Below are 14,140 nucleotides of genomic sequence, written 5' to 3' on the forward strand. Positions count from 1 at the left end.
CTGTTATGTACTTGAGTGAAGACCCAAAAGCGGTTTTAACAGAAAACAGAGTTCTTTAATGAAAAACAGGAATGGCATAAATCCTCTTCCAACGTTGACAATGGAACAAAAAGAACGTAGTATAGTGCAGGATGCACCTGCCAGGCAGACTCCGACAGGATAGGACAAGGTGGAAGCAAACGAGATGACAGCTTGCTTCTGGCATCAAAAACACAAACAAGAATCAGACACTGAAAGTAGCAGGAACAGAGAGAGAAATAGAGACCTAATCAGAGGGGGAAGAGAGAACAGGTGTGAAAGAGTGAATGAGCTAGTTAGGGGAGATGTAGAACAGCTGAAGAATGAGAGACAGAGAAGGTAACCTAAAAAGACCAGCAGAGAGAGACAGAGTGAAGAGAAAGGACAGGAACAGACATAACAAGACATGACAATTGCGCAAGGTTAAATTGAGTTCCTCAGTTAGGTGGTTAACTGATTTTTGTCCTCTGGCGTCCTAGGGTAGACAGAGGGAATCTGGAAGGACATCAATGAATCTTTGTGTTGTTTGAGAATTTATAGCACAACTTTTGATGTTCCTTGGTTGGGGTCTGAGCAGATTATTTGTTGCAATTGCAAACGTAATAAAATGGTGGTCCGATAGTCCAGTCCAGTCCATTATGAGGAAAAACATTAAGATCCACAACATTTATTCCATGGGACAAAACTAGGTCCAGCGTATGACTGTGACAGTGAGTGGATCCAGAGACATGTTGGACAAAACCCACTGAGTCGATGATGGCTCCGAAAGCCTTTTGGAGTGGGTCTGTGGACTTTTCCATGTGAATATTAAAGTCCTCAAAGATTAGAATATTATCTGCTATGACTACAAGGTCCGATAGGAATTCAGGGAACTCAGTGAGGAACGCTGTATATGGCCCAGGAGGCCTGTAAACAGTAGCTATAAAAAGTGATTGAGTAGGCTGCATAGATTTCATGACTAGAAGCTCAAAAGACGAAAACGTCATTTTTTTTTTGTAAATTGAAATTTGCTATCGTAAATGTTAGCAACACCTCCGCCTTTGCGGGATGCACGGGGATATGGTCACTAGTGTAGCCAGGAGGTGAGGCCTCATTTAACACAGTAAATTCATCAGGCTTAAGCCATGTTTCAGTCAGGCCAATCACATCAAGATTATGATCAGTGATTAGTTCATTGACTATAATTGCCTTTGAAGTAAGGGATCTAACATTAAGTAGCCCTATTTTGAGATGTGAGGTATCATGATCTATTTCAATAATGGCAGGAATGGAGGAGGTCTTTATCCTAGTTAGATTGCTAAGGCGAACACCGCCATGTTTAGTTTTGCCCAACCTAGGTCGAGGCACAGACACGGTCTCAATGGTGTTAACTGAGCTGACTACACTGTAGAGGTGGTGTTCATGATAAACACAGTAGAGGTGGTGTTCATGATAAACACAGTAGAGGTGGTGTTCATGATAAACACAGTAGAGGTGGTGTTCATGATAAACACAGTAGAGGCGGTGTTCATGATAAACACAGTAGAGGTGGTGTTCATGATAAACACAGTAGAGGTGGTGCTCATGATAAACACAGTAGAGGTGGTGTTCATGATAAACACAGTAGAGGTGGTGTTCATGATAAACACAGTAGAGGTGGTGTTCATGATAAACACAGTAGAGGTGGTGCTCATGATAAACACAGTAGAGGTGGTGCTCATGATAAACACAGTAGAGGTGGTGTTCATGATAAACACAGTAGAGGTGGTGTTCATGATAAACACAGTAGAGGTGGTGCTCATGATAAACACAGTAGAGGTGGTGCTCATGATAAACACAGTAGAGGTGGTGCTCATGATAAACACAGTAGAGGTGGTGTTCATGATAAACACAGTATAGGTGGTGTTCATGATAAACACAGTAGAGGTGGGAGCACTTTTGACCAAGACTTTCCTTTTGAGAGGAAACTTTGCTTCCTTCCTTCGCACAACGGTAATCACAATTGTTAGCAACATTTCCCCCCAGAAGTAAAACAGGAAATGACAAACTTTCGCGAGAGATTACTCTTAGGCTGACCTGTGACCTTTGTCCTCAGCGTCAGGTGCGTCACCCGTTCGTCCACGACCTTCAGGACTGCTGGCAGACACAGAGACACCTCTACATTAGTGAGTCACACAGGAAGCATCCAGACCTGAACCCCTATAGAACCCTAATGCCCCCAACCCTAAAACCAACCTCACTGTGTCCTTACTCAGACACAGATACACCTCTACATTAGTCACATAGAAACGCCCTAGACCCTACAACCCACTGCCCCTCTGCCCTTAACCTCATTATCCCACTGCCCCCTGCCGTTATCCTCATTATCTCACTGCCCTAAACCTCATTATACCACTGCCCTTAACCTCATTATCCCACTGCCCCCTGCCGTTAGCCTCATTATCTCACTGCCCTAAACCTCATTATCCCACTGCCCTTCACCTCATTATCCCACTGTCCTTAACCTCATTATCCCACTGCCCTTAACCTCATTATCCCGCTGCCCTTAACCTTATTATCCCACTGCCCTTATCCTCATTATCCCACTGTCCTTAACCTTATTATCCCACTGTCCCACAACCTCATTATCCCACTGTCCTTATCCTCATTATCCCACTGCCCTGCCCTTAACCTCATTATCCCACTGCCCTTAACCTCATTATCCCACTGTCCCATAACCTCATTATCCCACTGCCCTTAACCTCATTATCCCACTGTCCTTAACCTCATTATCCCACTGTCCCACAACCTCATTATCCCACTGTCCTTATCCTCATTATCCCACTGCCCTTAACCTCATTATCCCACTGTCCTTAACCTCATTATGCCACTGTCCTTAACCTCATCATCTCACTGTCCCACTGCCCTTAACCTCATTATCCCACAGTGCCCATAACCTCATTATCCCACTGCCCTTAACCTCATTATCCCACTGCCCTTAACCTCATTATCCCACTGCCCTTAACCTCATTATCCCGCTGCCCTTAACCTCATTATCCCACTGCCCTTATCCTCATTATTCCACTGCCCCACTGCTGTTATCCTCATTATCCCACTGCCCTTAACCTCATTATCCCACTGCCCTTAACCTCATTATCCCACTGCCCCGCTGCCCTTAACCTCATTATCCCACTGCCCGCTGCCCTTAACCTCATTATCCCACTGCCCTTAACCTCATTATCCCACTGCCCCGCTGCCCTTAACCTCATTATCCCACTGCCCGCTGCCCTTAACCTCATTATCCCACTGTCCCACAACCTCATTATCCCACTGCCCTTAACCTCATTATCCCACTGTCCTTAACCTCATTATCCCACTGTCCTTAACCTCATCATCTCACTGTCCCACAACCTCATTATCCCACTGCCCTTAACCTCATTTCCCCACTGTCCTTAACCTCATTATCCCACTGCCCTTAGCCTCATTATCTCACTGCCCCACTGTCCCTACCCAGACACAGAGACATCTCACATAGAAACCTAAACTCACCCCTCACTCCCCACCAATAACAGACCACACCTGGGAGCTCTTTCCCCCAGCCCAGCCCTAATCCCTCACCCGGAGTCTGTCCCAACATTTAACCCTTCACCTTAAAACCGTTGCTTGGACATTGGATGCTTTCCTGTCTGGTTCCTCTCTAGTTCCCAACTGGTTCCTCTCTAGGTCACATCCTGTTCCTCTCTAGTTCCCAACCTTCCGTCTCTAGGTCACATCCTGTTCCTTTCTAGGTCACATCCTGTTCCTCTCAGGTCACATCCTGTTCCTCTCTAGGTCACATCCTGTTCTCTCAGTTCCCAACCTGTTCCTCTCTAGGTCTCACCCTGTTCCTCTCTAGGTCTCACCCTGTTCCTCTCCTGTTAGACAGACCCGTCCCAAATGGAACTCTATTCCCTATGAAGTGCACTACTATAGACCAGAGCCCTATGGAGTGCACTACTATAGACCAGAGCCCTATGGAGTGCACTACTATAGACCAGAGCACTATGGAGTGCCATTTTGCCCTCATTCTGACTCCATCACTCCTCTTCCCCCTTCTCTCTCCTCCCCCTTCCTCCCCCTCTGAGTCAGAATGTGTGATCCTCCCTCCTCTCCTCTCCCTCTTCTCCTCCCCCCACTGTGTTTCAGCTTAACATGTTGATGCTCTCTCACCCCTTCCTCCCCTCTGAGTCAGAATGTGACCCAGATCCTCCCCCTCTGAGTCAGAATGTGATCCACCCTCCTCCTCCCCCCTCTTCTCCCCCCTTCCCTCCCCCTGAGTCAGAATGTGATCCACCCTCCTCTCCCCCTCTCCTCCCCCCCTTCCTCCCCCTCTGAGCAGTAATGTGATCCACCCCTCCTCTCCCCCTCTCCTCCCCCTTCCTCCCCCTCTGAGTCAGAATGTGATCCTCCCTCCTCTCCCCTCTCCTCACCCCTTCCTCCCTCTGAGTCAGAATGTGATCCTCCCTCCTCTCCCCCTCTCCTCCCCCCCTTCCTCCCCCCTCTGAGTCAGAATGTGATCCTCTCTCCTCCCCCTTCCTCCCCCTCTGAGTCGAATGTGATCCTCCCTCCTCTCCCCCTCTCCTCACCCCTTCCTCACTCCCTCTGAGTCAGAATGTGATCCCTCCCTCCTCTCCCCCCTCTCCCTCACCCCTTCCTCCTCCCTCTGAGTCAGAATGTGATCCTCCCCTCCTCTCCCCCCTCCCTCACCCCTTCCTCCTCCCCCTCTGAGTCAGAATGTGATCCTCCCTCCTCTCCCCTCTCCTCACCCCCTTCCTCCTCCTCTGAGTCAGAATGTGATCCTCCCTCCTCTCCCCTCTCCTCACCCCTTCCTCCCCCCTCTGAGTCAGAATGTGATCCTCCCTCCTCTCCCCCCTCTCCTCCCCTTCCTCCTCCCTCTGGAGTCAGGAATGCGATCCTCCCTCCTCTCCCCTCCTCCTCACCCCTTCCTCCCCCTCTGAGTCAGAATGTGATCCTCCCTCCTCTCCCCCACTGTGTTTCATCCTAACATGTTGATGCTCTCTCATACTGTGTGTGTCTCTCTAGTGTGTGACTACTGCAGTACCGGGGACTTGTATACATACTGGGTGATGATTGGCCAGTTCAGCGAGGACGCTGTCAGGGTGTTTGCTGCAGAGTTAGGCTGCGCTCTCGGTGAGTACACACGCACACACACACACACACACACACACACACACACACACACACACACACACACACACACACACTACACACACACACACACACACACATACACACACATTTACATTACATTTACATTTAAGTCATTTAGCAGACGCTCTTATCCAGAGCGACTTACAAATTGGTGAATTCACCTTCTGACATCCAGTGGAACAGCCACTTTACAATAGTGCATCTAAATCCTCAGGTCAGAATGCTTATCCTATCCTAGGTATTCCTCGTATGGCCTCAGGTGTCTCCCGGAAGGTGGTGATTGACTCCGCTGTCCTGGCGTCGTGAGGGAGTTTGTTCCACCATTGGGGGCCAGAGCAGCGAACAGTTTTGACTGGGCTGGAGCGGAACTGTACTTCCTCAGTGGTAGGGAGGCGAGCAGCCAGAGGTGGATGAACACAGTGCCCTTGCTTGGGTGTAGGGCCTGATCAGAGCCTGAGGTACTGCGTGCCGTTCCCCTCACAGTTCGTAGGGGTGCCACCATGGTCTTGTAGCGGATGCGAGCTTCAACTGGAAGCCAGTGGAGAGAGCGGAGGAGCGGTGACGTGAGAGAACTTGGGAAGGCTGAACACCAGACGCATGCGCGCCGGATGAGTTGTAGGGGCTTAGATGGGCACAGGCAGGGAGCCCAGCCAACAGCTTAGCGTGGCAACGACGGGAGATGACAAGTGCCTGGATTAGGGACCTGCGCCTGCCTTCCTGTGGTGAGGCAGGGTCGATCCTGCGGATGTTGTAGAGCATGGAACCTACAGGAACGGGCCACCGCCATGATGTTGGTTGAGAACGACAGGGTGTTGTCCAGGACTCACGTCCAAGGTTCTTAGCGCTCTGGGAGGAGGACACAATGTGAGTTGCTCAACCGTGATGTACAGATCATGTGAACGAGCAGTCCTTCCCCGAGGAGGAAGAGCATGCTCCGTCTTGCCGAGGCTCAGCCTGAGGTGGTGATCCGTCATCCACCACTGATATGTCTGCCAGACATGCAGAGATCGATCAGCTACCTGGTCATCACAAGGGGAAAGGAAGACTAGATTGTGTGTCTGTCTGCATAGCAATGATGGGAGAGACCCATGTGAGGTTATGACAGAGCCAAGTGACTTGGCTGTCTAGCGAGAATAGGAGAGGGCCTAGAACTAGTGGCCCTGGGTCTGACTCCTAGTGGGTGAGCCTGTCGCGCTGAGGAGACAGATTCTCGCCACGCCACCTGGTAGGAGCGACCTGCTCAGGGGTGGGACTGCAATCCAGGCGTGGGCCGCTTGGATTGCACCCTACACACGCACACACACACCCAGCACGCACACACACACACACACTACACACACACACACACACACACACACACACACACACACACACACACACACACACACACATACATACATACACACATACATACACTAAACGTGTTGTTCTGTCTCCCAGGGTTCCTCCATGATGTTGGGATCATCCACAGAGATGTGAAGGTAAGAGCTAGAAAGGACATGACATCAGAGCTGTTCCATTCGCCAACCAACTGAACAAAAATAGAAACGCAACATGTAAATCAAATAAGAGATCCCAGAATGTTTCTAGACGCACAAAAAAAAGGTTTTCTCAAAATGTTTGTGCTCATATTTTTTAACATCCCAGTGAGTGGGCATTTTCTCCTTTGCCAAGATAATTAAGATAATTTCTCTACATTAAGCCGCATCGAACATCGTTTTAGAGGATTTGGCAGTACGTCCAACCTGGCCTCACAACCACAGACCACGTGTAACCAGGCCAGCCCAGGACCTCCACATCCAGCTTCTTCAACTTCTGGGATTGTCTGAAACCAGCCACCATGAAACTGAGGAGTGTTTCTGTCTGTAATGAAGCCCTTTTATGGGGAAAAACCCATTCTGACTGTCTGGGCCTGTCTCCCTAGTGGGTGGGCCTGTCTCCCCAGTGGTGGGCCTGGCTCCCTAGTGGGTGGGCCTGTCTCCCTAGTGGGTGGGCCTGTCTCCCTAGTGGGTGGGCCTGTCTCCCTAGTGGGTGGGCCTGTCTCCCTAGTGGGTGGGACTGTCTCCCTAGTGGGTGGGTCTGTCTCCCTAGTGGGTGGGCCTGTCTCCCTAGTGGGTGGGCCTGTCTCCCTAGTGGGTGGGCCTGTCTCCCTAGTGGGTGGGCCTGTCTCCCTAGTGGGTGGGCCTGTCTCCCTAGTGGGTGGGTCTGTCTCCCTAGTGGGTGGGTCTGTCTCCCTAGTGGGTGGGTCTGTCTCCCTAGTGGGTGGGTCTGTCTCCCTAGTGGGTGGGTCTGTCTCCCTAGTGGGTGGGCCTGTCTCCCTAGTGGGTGGGCCTGTCTCCCTAGTGGGTGGGCCTGTCTCCCTAGTGGGTGGGCCTGTCTCCCTAGTGGGTGGGCCTGTCTCCCTAGTGGGTGGGCCTGTCTCCCTAGTGGGTGGGCCTGTCTCCCTAGTGGGTGGGCCTGTCTCCCTAGTGGGTGGGCCTGTCTCCCTAGTGGGTGGGCCTGTCTCCCTAGTGGGTGGGCCTGTCTCCCTAGTGGGTGGGTCTGTCTCCCTAGTGGGTGGGTCTATCTCCCTAGTGGGTGGGCCTGGCTCCCTAGTGGGTGGGTCTGTCTCCCTAGTGGGTGGGCCTGTCTCCCTAGTGGGTGGGCCTGTCTCCCTAGTGGGTGGGCCTGTCTCCCTAGTGGGTGGGTAGTGGGTGGGCCTGTCTCCCTAGTGGGTGGGCCTGTCTCCCTAGTGGGTGGGCCTGTCTCCCTAGTGGGTGGGCCTGTCTCCCTAGTGGGTGGGTCTGTCTCCCTAGTGGGTGGGCCTGTCTCCCTAGTGGGTGGGCCTGTCTCCCTAGTGGGTGGGCCTGTCTCCTAGTGGGTGGGCCTATCTCCCTAGTGGGTGGGTCTGTCTCCCTAGTGGGTGGGTCTATCTCCCTAGTGGGTGGGTCTGTCTCCCTAGTGGGTGGGTCTGTCTCCCTAGTGGGTGGGTCTGTCTCCCTAGTGGGTGGGCCTGTCTCCCTAGTGGGTGGGTCTGTCTCCCTAGTGGGTGGGCCTATCTCCCTAGTGGGTGGGCCTGTCTCCTAGTGGGTGGGCCTGTCTCCCCAGTGGGTGGGCCTGTCTCCCTAGTGGGTGGGCCTGTCTCCCTAGTGGGTGGGCCTGTCTCCCTAGTGGGTGGGCCTGTCTCCCTAGTGGGTGGGCCTGTCTCCCTAGTGGGTGGGTCTGTCTCCCTAGTGGGTGGGCCTGTCTCCCTAGTGGGTGGGCCTGGCTCCCTAGTGGGTGGGCCTGTCTCCCTAGTGGGTGGGCCTGGCTCCCTAGTGGGTGGGCCTGTCTCCCTAGTGGGTGGGCCTGTCTCCCCAGTGGGTGGGTCTGTCTCCCTAGTGGGTGGGCCTGTCTCCCTAGTGGGTGGGCCTGTCTCCCTAGTGGGTGGGCCTGTCTCCCTAGTGGGTGGGCCTGCTGTCTCCCTAGTGGGTGGGCCTGTCTCCCTAGTGGGTGGGCCTGTCTCCCTAGTGGGTGGGCCTGTCTCCCTAGTGGGTGGGCCTGTCTCCCTAGTGGGTGGGCCTGTCTCCCTAGTGGGTGGGCCTGTCTCCCTAGTGGGTGGGCCTGTCTCCCTAGTGGGTGGGCCTGTCTCCCTAGTGGGTGGGCCTGTCTCCCTAGTGGGTGGGCCTGTCTCCCTAGTGGGTGGGCCTGTCTCCCTAGTGGGTGGGCCTGTCTCCCTAGTGGGTGGGCCTGTCTCCCTAGTGGGTGGGTCTGTCTCCCCAGTGGGTGGGCCTGTCTCCCTAGTGGGTGGGCCTGTCTCCCTAGTGGGTGGGCCTGTCTCCCTAGTGGGTGGGCCTGTCTCCTAGTGGGTGGGCCTGTCTCCCCAGTGGGTGGGCCTGTCTCCCTAGTGGGTGGGCCTGTCTCCCTAGTGGGTGGGCCTGTCTCCCTAGTGGGTGGGCCTGTCTCCTAGTGGGTGGGCCTGTCTCCCTAGTGGGTGGGCCTGTCTCCCTAGTGGGTGGGTCTGCCTCCCTAGTGGGTGGGCCTGTCTCCCTAGTGGGTGGGCCTGTCTCCTAGTGGGTGGGCCTGTCTCCCCAGTGGGTGGGCCTGTCTCCCTAGTGGGTGGGTCTGCCTCCCTAGTGGGTGGGTCTGTCTCCCTAGTGGGTGGGCCTGGCTCCCTAGTGGGTGGGTCTGTCTCCCTAGTGGGTGGGCCTGGTCTCCCTAGTGGGTGGGCCTGTCTCCCTAGTGGGTGGGTCTGTCTCCCAGTGGGTGGGCCTGTCTCCCTAGTGGGTGGGTCTATCTCCCAGTGGGTGGGTCTGGCTCCTAGTGGGTGGGCCTGTCTCCCGTGTCTCCCTAGTGGGTGGGCCTGTCTCCCCGGTGTCTCCCTAGTGGGTGGGCCTGTCTCCCTAGTGGGTGGGCCTGTCTCCCTAGTGGGTGGGCCTGTCTCCCTAGTGGGTGGGCCTGTCTCCCTAGTGGGTGGGCCTGTCTCCCTAGTGGGTGGGCCTGTCTCCCTAGTGGGTGGGCCTGGCTCCCTAGTGGGTGGGCCTGTCTCCCTAGTGGGTGGGCCTGTCTCCCTAGTGGGTGGGCCTGTCTCCCTAGTGGGTGGGTCTGTCTCCCTAGTGGGTGGGCCTGTCTCCCTAGTGGGTGGGCCTGTCTCCCTAGTGGGTGGGCCTGTCTCCCTAGTGGGTGGGCCTGTCTCCCTAGTGGGTGGGCCTGGCTCCCTAGTGGGTGGGCCTGTCTCCCTGAGTGGGTGGGCCTGTCTCCCTAGTGGGTGGGCCTGGCTCCCTAGTGGGTGGGCCTGTCTCCCCAGTGGGTGGGCCTGTCTCCCTAGTGGGTGGGCCTGTCTCCCTAGTGGGTGGGCCTGTCTCCCTAGTGGGTGGGCCTGTCTCCCTAGTGGGTGGGCCTGTCTCCCCAGTGGGTGGGCCTGTCTCCCTAGTGGGTGGGCCTGTCTCCCTAGTGGGTGGGCCTGTCTCCTAGTGGGTGGGCCTGTCTCCCTAGTGGGTGGGCCTGTCTCCCTAGTGGGTGGGCCTGTCTCCCTAGTGGGTGGGCCTGTCTCCCTAGTGGGTGGGCCTGTCTCCCTAGTGGGTGGGCCTGTCTCCCTAGTGGGTGGGCCTGTCTCCCTAGTGGGTGGGCCTGTCTCCCTAGTGGGTGGGCCTGCCTCCCTAGTGGGTGGGCCTGTCTCCCTAGTGGGTGGGTCTGTCTCCTAGTGGGTGGGCCTGTCTCCCTAGTGGGTGGGTCTGTCTCCCTAGTGGGTGGGCCTGTCTCCCTAGTGGGTGGGCCTGTCTCCCTAGTGGGTGGGCCTGGCTCCCTAGTGGGTGGGCCTGTCTCCCTAGTGGGTGGGCCTGGCTCCCTAGTGGGTGGGCCTGTCTCCCTAGTGGGTGGGCCTGCCTCCCTAGTGGGTGGGCCTGGCTCCCTAGTGGGTGGGCTATCTGTGCTCCCTAGTGGGTGGGCCTGTCTCCCTAGTGGGTGGGCCTGTCTCCCTAGTGGGTGGGCCTGTCTCCCTAGTGGGTGGGCCTGTCTCCCCAGTGGGTGGGCCTGTCTCCCTAGTGGGTGGGCCTATCTCCCTAGTGGGTGGGCCTGTCTCCCTAGTGGGTGGGCCTGTCTCCCTAGTGGGTGGGCCTGTCTCCCTAGTGGGTGGGTCTGTCTCCCTAGTGGGTGGGTCTGTCTCCCTAGTGGGTGGGCCTGGCTCCTAGTGGGTGGGTCTATCTCCCTAGTGGGTGGGTCTATCTCCCTAGTGGGTGGGTCTATCTCCCTAGTGGGTGGGCCTGTCTCCCAGTGGGTGGGCCTGTCTCCCCAGTGGGTGGGCCTGTCTCCCTAGTGGGTGGGCCTGTCTCCCTAGTGGGTGGGCCTGTCTCCCTAGTGGGTGGGCCTGTCTCCCTAGTGGGTGGGTCTGCCTCCCTAGTGGGTGGGCCTGTCTCCCTAGTGGGTGGGCCTGTCTCCCTAGTGGGTGGGCCTGTCTCCCTAGTGGGTGGGCCTGTCTCCCTAGTGGGTGGGCCTGTCTCCCTAGTGGGTGGGCCTGTCTCCCCAGTGGGTGGGCCTGTCTCCCTAGTGGGTGGGTCTATCTCCCTAGTGGGTGGGTCTGTCTCCCTAGTGGGTGGGCCTGTCTCCCGGTGTCTCCCTAGTGGGTGGGCCTGTCTCCGTGTCTCAGTGGGTGGGCCTGTCTCCCTAGTGGGTGGGTCTGTCTCCTAGTGGGTGGGCCTGTCTCCCTAGTGGGTGGGCCTGTCTCCCTAGTGGGTGGGCCTGTCTCCCTAGTGGGTGGGCCTTCTCCCAGTGTCTCCCTAGTGGGTGGGTCTATCTCCCAGTGTCTCCCTAGTGGGTGGGCCTGTCTCCCTAGTGGGTGGGTCTATCTCCCAGTGTCTCCCTAGTGGGTGGGCCTGTCTCCTAGTGGGTGGGCTATCTCCCAATGTCTCCCTAGTGGGTGGGCCTGTCTCCCTAGTGGGTGGGCCTGTCTCCCTAGTGGGTGGGCCTGTCTCCCTAGTGGGTGGGCCTGGCTCCCTAGTGGGTGGGCCTGCCTCCCTAGTGGGTGGGCCTGGCTCCCTAGTGGGTGGGCCTGCCTCCCTAGTGGGTGGGCCTGGCTCCTTAGTGGGTGGGCCTATCTCCCCGGTGTCTCCCTAGTGGGTGGGCCTGTCTCCCTAGTGGGTGGGCCTGTCTCCCCAGTGGGTGGGCCTGTCTCCCCAGTGGGTGGGCCTGTCTCCCCGGTGTCTCCCTAGTGGGTGGGCCTATCTCCCCGGTGTCTCCCTAGTGGGTGGGCCTGTCTCCCTTGTGGGTGGGCCTGTCTCCCAGTGGGTGGGCCTGTCTCCCTAGTGGGTGGGCCTGTCTCCCTAGTGGGTGGGCCTGTCTCCCCAGTGGGTGGGCCTGTCTCCCTAGTGGGTGGGTCTGTCTCCCTAGTGGGTGGGCCTGTCTCCCTAGTGGGTGGGCCTGCCTCCTAGTGGGTGGGCCTGTCTCCCTAGTGGGTGGGCCTGTCTCCCTAGTGGGTGGGCCTGTCTCCTAGTGGGTGGGCCTATCTCCCCGGTGTCTCCCTAGTGGGTGGGCCTGTCTCCCTAGTGGGTGGGCCTGTCTCCCAGTGGGTGGGCCTGTCTCCCTAGTGGGTGGGCCTGTCTCCCGTGTCTCCCTAGTGGGTGGGCCTGTCTCCCTAGTGGGTGGGCCTGTCTCCCTAGTGGGTGGGCCTGTCTCCCTAGTGGGTGGGCCTGTCTCCCTAGTGGGTGGGCCTGTCTCCCTAGTGGGTGGGTCTGCCTCCCTAGTGGGTGGGCCTGGCTCCCTAGTGGGTGGGCCTGTCTCCCTAGTGGGTGGGCCTGGTTCCCTAGTGGGTGGGCCTGGCTCCCTAGTGGGTGGGCCTGGCTCCCTAGTGGGTGGGCCTATCTCCCCGGTGTCTCCCTAGTGGGTGGGCCTGTCTCCCTAGTGGGTGGGCCTGTCTCCCCAGTGGGTGGGCCTGTCTCCCCAGTGGGTGGGCCTGTCTCCCCGGTGTCTCCCTAGTGGGTGGGCCTATCTCCCGGTGTCTCCCTAGTGGGTGGGCCTGTCTCCTAGTGGGTGGGCCTGTCTCCCCAGTGGGTGGGCCTGTCTCCCCAGTGGGTGGGCCTGTCTCCCCGGTGTCTCCCTAGTGGGTGGGCCTATCTCCCCGGTGTCTCCCTAGTGGGTGGGCCTGTCTCCCCGGTGTCTCCCTAGTGGGTGGGCCTGTCTCCCCAGTGGGTGGGCCTATCTACCCAGTGGGTGGGCCTGCCTCCCAGTGGGTGGGCCTGTCTCCCTAGTGGGTGGGCCTATCTACCCAGTGGGTGGGCCTGCCTCCCAGTGGGTGGGCCTGTTTCCCTAGTGGGTGGGCCTGTCTCCCCAGTGGGTGGGCCTGCCTCCCTAGTGGGTGGGCCTGTTTCCCTAGTGGGTGGGCCTGCTTCCCTAGTGGGTGGGCCTGTTTCCCTAGTGGGTGGGCCTGTCTCCCCAGTGTCTCCCTAGTGGGTGGGCCTGTCTCCCTAGTGGGTGGGCCTGTCTCCCAGTGGGTGGGCCTGTCTCCCCAGTGGGTGGGCCTGTCTCCCTAGTGGGTGGGCCTGTTTCCCTAGTGGGTGGGCCTGTCTCCCCAGTGGGTGGGACTGTCTCCCTTGTGGGTGGGTCCATGCCCTCCCAGCCCCACCCATGGCTGTGCCCCTGCCCAGTCATGTGAAATCCATAGATTAGGGCCTAATTTATTTATTTAAATTGACTGATTTCCTTACATGAACTGTAGTACTCAGTAAAATTGTTGCGTGTTTCGTTTATATTTTTGTTCAGTGCATATTATATGATATACACTGTACATCAGTGGTCCTCAACTGGATTTGTCTCGGGGCCCAAAGAGAACCAGGTTGTCTCATATAAATTCATTATCATTTTTACACACTTTCTGGTTTAAGTTCATACTTCAGAAAGGATTTTTTAAATGTGAAAGAATATTTAAATAACGTTTGTATTCTTTTTTTTACTCAGAAACCAGCGACCCATTCATACATTACATGTTTACATCTTTTACTAATGATACATCTATTGGTTGATATCTGTCATGAACATAATATAAAAAACATCTCCACTGCAGTTTGACATCTATATGTGTTTGGGTGTGATGTAACCATAGCAACATATAAACATGTGACCACTGTGTGTTCTACTGTAGATGGAGAACATTCTGCTCACAGATCAAGGTAAACTCACGCTGTGTGTGTCTGTGTGTCTGTGTGTCTGTGTGTGTCTGTCTGTGTCTGTGTGTGTTTGTGTCTGTGTATGTATGTATGTGTGTGTCTGTGTGTGTATGTGTGTGTCTGTGTGTCTGTCTGTATGTCTGTCTGTCTGTCTGTCTGTCTGTCTGTCTGTCTGTCTGTCAGAGAGAGATCTCCATTGAGTCTTACCATCCAGGGAGTGAAGGCCTAATCTGCTATAATATGTCAGCACTTAAAAGGCATGTACATAAATCTGGTGTAGTGGTTTACCTCATACGTGTGTGTACTGGTATCATTTTAAATTGAGAACAAACACTCAG

The 14,140-nt window shown here is 56.2% G+C and overlaps 1 long non-coding RNA gene across 1 annotated transcript; it reads left to right on the forward strand.

Annotated features, from left to right (window-relative positions):
- The first annotated feature begins 2,007 nt into the window (after positions 1-2,007).
- LOC135537400 (uncharacterized) lies at positions 2,008-13,813 on the forward strand. The gene is made up of 4 exons (XR_010455208.1): positions 2,008-2,162; positions 5,059-5,166; positions 6,628-6,668; positions 13,778-13,813. It is a non-coding gene; the product is annotated as an uncharacterized LOC135537400 (long non-coding RNA).
- The last annotated feature ends 327 nt before the right edge of the window (positions 13,814-14,140 follow it).

The sequence above is a fragment of the Oncorhynchus masou genome, unplaced genomic scaffold, assembly GCF_036934945.1.
Source record: "Oncorhynchus masou masou isolate Uvic2021 unplaced genomic scaffold, UVic_Omas_1.1 unplaced_scaffold_7671, whole genome shotgun sequence".
In the NCBI taxonomy this organism is placed as follows: domain Eukaryota; kingdom Metazoa; phylum Chordata; class Actinopteri; order Salmoniformes; family Salmonidae; genus Oncorhynchus; species Oncorhynchus masou.